Source organism: Papio anubis, chromosome 7 (genome assembly GCF_008728515.1).
Source record: "Papio anubis isolate 15944 chromosome 7, Panubis1.0, whole genome shotgun sequence".
Classification (NCBI taxonomy): Eukaryota; Metazoa; Chordata; class Mammalia; order Primates; family Cercopithecidae; genus Papio; species Papio anubis.
In genome coordinates this window covers 116436657-116443412 of record NC_044982.1, presented here as the reverse complement: position 1 = coordinate 116443412, position 6756 = coordinate 116436657, and positions in this window count along the sequence as shown.

Sequence of the window (6756 nt, the reverse complement as noted above, 5' to 3'; positions counted from 1 at the left end):
ATTCTGCCCCCCAGCTCATACCTCCTGTGTACCGTGGCAGCCAAATTGCACCAGCATGGCCAGGAGTGCTGTCTTGTCCCTGTAATCCCAGTGTTTTGGGAGACTGAGGTAGAAAGATCGCTTGAGACCAGCCTGGGCAACATAGCCAGACCCTGCCCCTACAAACAATAAAATTAGGCATGGTGGCATGCACCTGTAGTCCCAGCTACTCAGGAGGCTGAGGTGGGAAGATGGCATGAATCCAGGAGGTCAAGGCTGCAGTGAGCTATGATTGTGCCACCGCACTACAGCCTGGGCAACAGAGCAAGACCCTGTCTCTAAAACAAGAAACAAAGTGCACCAGCGTGTGGATACCAGCTTCTCCTGGTGTGTGGACCTGACCTCAGTCGGCCCCATCGGTGAGTAGGAGACTGCCTGTTGTCTTCCAGAGCATTCCCACCACTATACCTGTGACCCTCCTGCATTCTCTGGCAGGCTTTGTGAGGGGGTCTGTCACCTACCTCTCTGGCTGCCCTAAGGCCCAGCTCAAACCTTCCCTGCCCCTGAGAACCTTTTCCTGAAGAGTCTTTCCCCCCACCCACAGGCCCGCTGATTTCAGAGCTTTTGGTGGCATGAGTACAAGGATCAACTCTGCTACCAGCCTGGGAGGAAATGTCCCTAGGGTTGGGTCTCTGGATGGCATATGAGGGTCTAGACCAGGACCCAGATGCCTGTAACCTGAAGGGTAGGCCCTCGGCTGCCCCAGCTTCCCAGAGCCCCTCATCCAGCCTGACTGTCTGGGACAGGCCCGACCCCTGCATCCTTTGATCTTGGTCCCTACTGGGAACTCTGGTTACCCTGGCTTACCTACTTTTGACTCCAGAAGTAATGCTGACATTCCCCATGAGACAAAGTTACATACTGAGACTAACGTAGGGTTACCTGGCTCAGAGTCACCATGTCTAGGCAGAGCTCAGGTCCTGGCCCTGTTCAACCTCCACCTCCCAGGTTCAAGTGATTCTCCTGCCTCAGCCTCCTGAGTAGCTGGGACTACAGGTGCATGCCACCACGCCCAGGTAATTTTTTGCAGTTTTAGTAGAGCTGGGGTTTCACCGTGTTAACCAGGATGGTCTCGATCTGACCTCGTGATCCGCCCACCTCAGCCCTTCAAAATATTGAGATTACAGGTGTGAGCCACCGTGCCTGGCCTCCCCAACACTCTTCTAGCTCTGGAGCCCTGCGGGGTCTATCTTGGAGCACCTGGAGCCCAAGAAGGTGCCCCTCACATTTGTGATCCCAGGGACCCACTCCCTGATCATGATGAAGGCGGACTGAAACCCGCTGAGGTGCCTGGAGCAAGGGTCAGCCTCTGCCTCCCACAGCCTCTCTGATGGGGAGGATGATATCCCAGCAGCATGAACTGGGAGCAGAATCGGGAGGATGGGGGTTTTCTCTCTGGGTAGCTCTGGGCTCCAGGGTGGAGCCCTCTTAATGTGGACCTTCCCCTGTGACTATCCTTGGCCCTAGGCAAAGAAAGCAGCTTGCCTGAGGTCACCTGTCTGGTAGGGACAGAGTGGGACCTGCGGTCTTTCTCACCCAGCTGCAGCTCCCCCTCCCTGTTGTCCCTTCCACCAGGTGATAGAGAACCTGACAGGCTGTGCCCCATAGAAGAGTTCGTTTTCCTTCTGGTGAGGGATGGGAACCAGCTGGGGAGGGAGGGATGAGAGGTCTGGGGACTCTCCCAGCCCTGCCTCACATTTGAAGGATAGTATCTGGGCGGCAGCATTGTTTAGGCTAGACCAGGCGGCCCCTAGGTTTATAGTCTGGTCTCGGGCAGGATGCTGCCATGTCACCTTTTCTTCTGCACGTCCTGACCTGGCACCCTACCTAGTTAAAGGTCTTCAGGCCTCCTGCCCCCTGGGCATTGCCCCCACTCCTTGCGCAGACACAGCTGTCCTTGTCCTGGACTAATCTTCAGAGATTCTTGTCCAGCCCACAGCTTTGCCGGACATCACAGGCTGGGCCAGGCCCCCTGCCCAGCACTAACATCTCTTTGTGAGTCTCAACCAGACTGAGCCGCAGCTTCAGGGTCAGAGTAGGCTCTGACTTAATTGATGTGACCCAGGACAAGGGGGTTTATTGATGGTGTCACATCTGCTTAAGTTCTTGGCCTCTGTGGTCTCTTTGGGGCATGATACCCCTCTGTCCCATGCTTAGGCGCCCACATGTGGCCACAAGTGCCTTTCCTACCTCATCCCTACTGGAGGCTGGTGTCCAGGCACCTGTGGCTCCAGGCAGAAGGCTGAGTGCAGAGCCAGGCCTGGGCAGATGTTCCACAGGGGCTGCAGGAGCTGACAGCCCTGACCAGCCAGCCCGTGGCCATCCATTCCCCTTCACTGTGGCTGGCCCCTCGTCCACCATCCTTCCAGGGGCCAGGCCTGGGCCCAAACTGACTTTTGCCTGCCCCTGGTCCTTCTCGTGTTCTTGGCTGAGCGTGATGGTGTTGCCCATTTCCTTGATTATCCTCAATTAGAGGTTTATAGAGCCACGTGGGGACATCACATCTCCTGTCTACCAGGTCCTCACCAGAGACAGGACTGCCTTGGGCCGGGCCTGGGATAGTCAGGGATCACACTTACCTGTTGGGACCTAGCTTCAGCGGCTTCAATCTGGGCAATGGCCTGATGGGCGGCTGCCCCTTCTCTGCATAGGGGAGGCAGGAGAGGAAGGTCAGGCAGGAGATCTGCTTCCTGCCAACCTGAGGCTGGTTGGAAGCAGGGTGCCCACCTGTGCCTGTCTCACCTTGCTGCAGGTGCATCGGAGGCTGAACCCCTCTCCCATCCAGCTTGGTGGCCATCTGGCTGATCCACTCTTCCAGGTGGACCCTCTCTCCTCACGTGGTTCAGGTCCCATTGCACCACCTCCAGACAGGCCATGCTAGCCCCAGGGCCTCCCTTCCCTACTACTCATCCCCCAACCCCAGGTATGTGCCACCTCCCTAAAGCCCGCTGTGTTCACCAACTGTGTTTGAACTCTGTCTCTGTGCAAGGCCTCATGCAAAGCCTGAAGCAGCCTGGCTCGTAGAGGGCCAGGAGTCCAAAGCTTGAAGAGAGAGTGACGGTCTCCCAGAGCCCACTCGGTCAGCCTCAGCCCCAGGACTGTGTCCATGCTGGTCCTGGCTCCAGTGAGCCAGTTGTTTCCTGAGACGCCTGTAAGGGCTCCTGTGGTGATGGAGGTGGCTGGAGAGAACAAGGCTGCCATAACCCTCCCTCCCTGAGAAGGCCCAACGGGGAGCGTTTTAGGCACAGGGCATTGTGGGGGGCATCTTCCAGGGACCCCTCCTACACGCTGCCCTGCCCTGGCTCTCTAGTCAGAAATTGCAGTTGCTTGGAGAGTGGGACTGACCCAGGATGAATGCCTATTTTAGGCTGGTCTTCGGGGTGCTGGGGTAGGGGCAGGGGTGCTTCAGGGATAGGAAGGAGAGGCCTGTGTGTTCCAGAAGTGCAAAGGAACCTGGTGACAGCCGCAGTCAACCCCGATGTGATGATCTTTCTGCCCACCCTCTTTGATGTCTTGGAGCTGGTCGCTGTCTTTGGCCAGGTAAGCTCATGGTCTGGGCTCCTGGGGTCTCCTCACTGGGCCTGCCCACTCCTTGCAGGTAGGGGAGCCTTTGGGCTGGGACTATCCTTGGCTCCCCCTTCCAGGTCATGGGTTCAAAGACCATTCCTGGGTTCCACCACCACCAGGCCTCAATGGTGTCCTGATGGGCGCAGGAGCTGCTGGGGCTTTCTAGACTAAGACCCTTGCCTATCTCTGTGTTCCCCATTACAGTGGGTCTGCAGAAGTCGGCCTCAGTCTCTGCCCTGGAAGCCTGCCTTACCTTGCCCTGACTGCCCCACACCCAGTGGCTCCGATCCACTGTAGAGCAGCCAGGGCCCCCGTTGCTCACACCCTCTGGCCTGAGGATGACTGGCTCTGTGGCTGGGTTCAGGGAGTCAGGGAGGGGGGTGGGCCTTGCTCTCAGCAGCCCCCATTCCCACTCTGACCCCTTTTCAGTCTTCCTCCTCTTTTGGGCTCTACCCTGGGACCCTCCCAGCTCCTCACACCAGATGACGGTCTAAATATCTAGAAATCAATATTTTAAATACCAAGTTTGGATTGCTTCCTGACTTTTCCATACCCGCTAAGGGCCAGCGTTTCTCTTAGGACTGACAGTCTCTCCAGCCCTACTAGGCTGGATGAGGCAGGCGTAAGGGTGTCCCTTTCCCAGCCCTCTTTGAGGAGGGCTTCCATCACCTTCCTGTGACCTGGCAGCAGGACCACGCTTCGGTGGCAGGAGGGGCAGCCCCAGCTGTGCCTAAGTCCTCTGTGTGGTCTAGCTGTGTATGCTGAGGGGGGTCTTGGCCACCATTTCCTCCTCTGTAAATGAGACCCATACCTGTGGCATGGAGGGCGGGAGGCTGGTGTGAGTGCCAACCACTTGGAGCAGGGCCCTGAGTGAGCATGGACGTGGGAGCAGGGGTGTTCCTCGACTTTATGCACCTTGGGGATGGGAGCGGGGCTCTCTGCGTGGGTTGACAAGGCATTGCTTTTCCCCACCCGACCTCTGTCCCAGACCTGCAAGTCCGGTCCTTGGGGGTGTAGGAGGAAAGAAGCCCCTGGCTGTGAGTCCTCGAGATGGACCCTGGCCCTCTCTGGCTCTGAGTTCCTGGGAAAGTCGGTGGTGTTGGAACTCTGGATTCATTCCTCAGCGTTGAGGCACTGTCTGTGGAAGCCGTGGGACAAGGTGAAGGTGGGGGAGAGGAGAGGCTTGGAGTTTGGGTTTCAGCAGAGGGATCAGCAGCTGCAGAGGGGTCAGCCTGCGTGTAGAGGAAAGGGAGTGAAGGCCAGGAGTGTGAATGAGTCTGAGGCACCCAGGATAGAAAGGCGCCTCCTCCCACATCCACCTGGCCCCAGGAAGGGAGAAGAAAGGCTACGAGACAAAGGGAAACTGAGTTGGTCCACATGTCCTTCCAGGGACCTGAGTTTCCACTGTCTGGCCTCAGTAGTGGGAAGTGGGGGAAGGAAGCCTCTCCCACACCACCTGTTCTCGTCCCAGGTCCTGGCCCCTGTGCACCCAAGTTCAGTCTCTGTCGGCCCCCAGCATCATTTCTAGGGTTGTGGGAGGCAGCTGGGAAACAAAGTTTAGGGTAGGTGGGGGCCTTGCTTGGGGAGTCTGGCTTGACTGCTTGGGGCCACCGCCCACAGTAGTGAGCTTTTCTGGCACACTGACTGCACCACCCAGGCGCTGCCAGTAACAGCCCCCAGGGAGTGTTTGCAGAAGGCCTTGGTGGGCGGTGGGGGTGGACCCCACCCAGAACAAACACCTGGGGTGGAGTCAGGGAGAACAGCCCTCCACTTACCTGTCTGGAGGGTCCTCTGTACCACACTGTGTGTGTCTACGCTCCGAGGCTGAACACACGGAGGGAGGCCCTCCACTTTAGCACCTTGACAAGAAGGGCAGGGACACCGGGATCAGGCCCAGCCCCCTGGCCCCAAACCTGCAACCCCAGCTGGAGGGTGAGGAGGTGCTGGGCTTGGGTTGGGGAATCAGGGGTGTAATGGGGCCTGCTCACCCCTCAGCTTGGCTCAAAGTCTCAAGGTGTCAAAGGCTCAGCCTGCCCCTCAGAAAGGAGCCCGGACCCAGCCAGATACTCACCAGGACAAGGGTGAATGTGACGAGAAGGAGGCCTAGAATGAAGAGAGCCATGGCATAGCCGGGGATGGAGGTGTCCAGCGGGCTGGGGGCTTTGGGGCTAGGAGTGCCTAGAGCAGAGCAAGAAGGCTATGGCCAGGTGGGTCCCTGCCTCCCAGACTTCTGAGATAGCATAATCTGGGCCCAGAAGGTGCTGTGGGACCTGTTATATGTCATGGACCTACCTCAAAAATACTAGCTAAGTAAAAAAGCCAGACACGAGACCACATATTGTATAATTCCATTGATTTGAAATGTCCAAAAAAGGCAAGCTGATAGAGACAGAAGTGGGCTGATTTACCTCAAGAGGCAGCCACTCAAGCTCTCTAGACTACAGGTGATACATCCATGAGAAAAAATAAGGAAAAGAAAAGAAACTTAAATATAAATAAATGAAAATAATGCTTCTCCCTTGTTATACAGAAAATCACATTCTTCTTGTAATAATTCGGAAGACAAAATATGAAGAAGCCTTTAATTTTGCCACTCAAAACATTCTGGTTTGCTGCTTTTTATACTTTTGTATGCATATAAATATTTTAAAATGTAGAATCATAATATATAGTCTTTTGTCACTGTGTTTTGGGCATATTTCTATGGCAGTAAACATATCCTTGGCATCATCATTTTTAAAAGCTTGATGTGTATTAAGCTAATCATTTCCACCCCTGAAGTAAATGTTCTTATATATATTTTTTAATGGACTCATAGCATTTTGGACTGAAATTCATAGGCGAAATTTTGAGGATGTAGCATAAAACAATTTGAGGATATTTAATAGAAATTTTCAAATTATTCTGCAGAAAAATTGGTTCAGTTTATATTCCCACCAACAGGGGCAGAGCTCCGGTTTCCCCCTTCCATTTGCCCTCTTTGCTGGTATTTAAGCAGAAAATCTCATTGTTTTCATTACATTTCTTTGGTTTCTAGTGCTTTTGAGTCTTATTTTTTCGCTCCATCACCCAGGCTGGTGTGCAACAGTGCAATCTCGGCTCACTGCAACCTCCGCCTCCTGGGTTCAAGCAATTCTCCTGCCTCAGCCT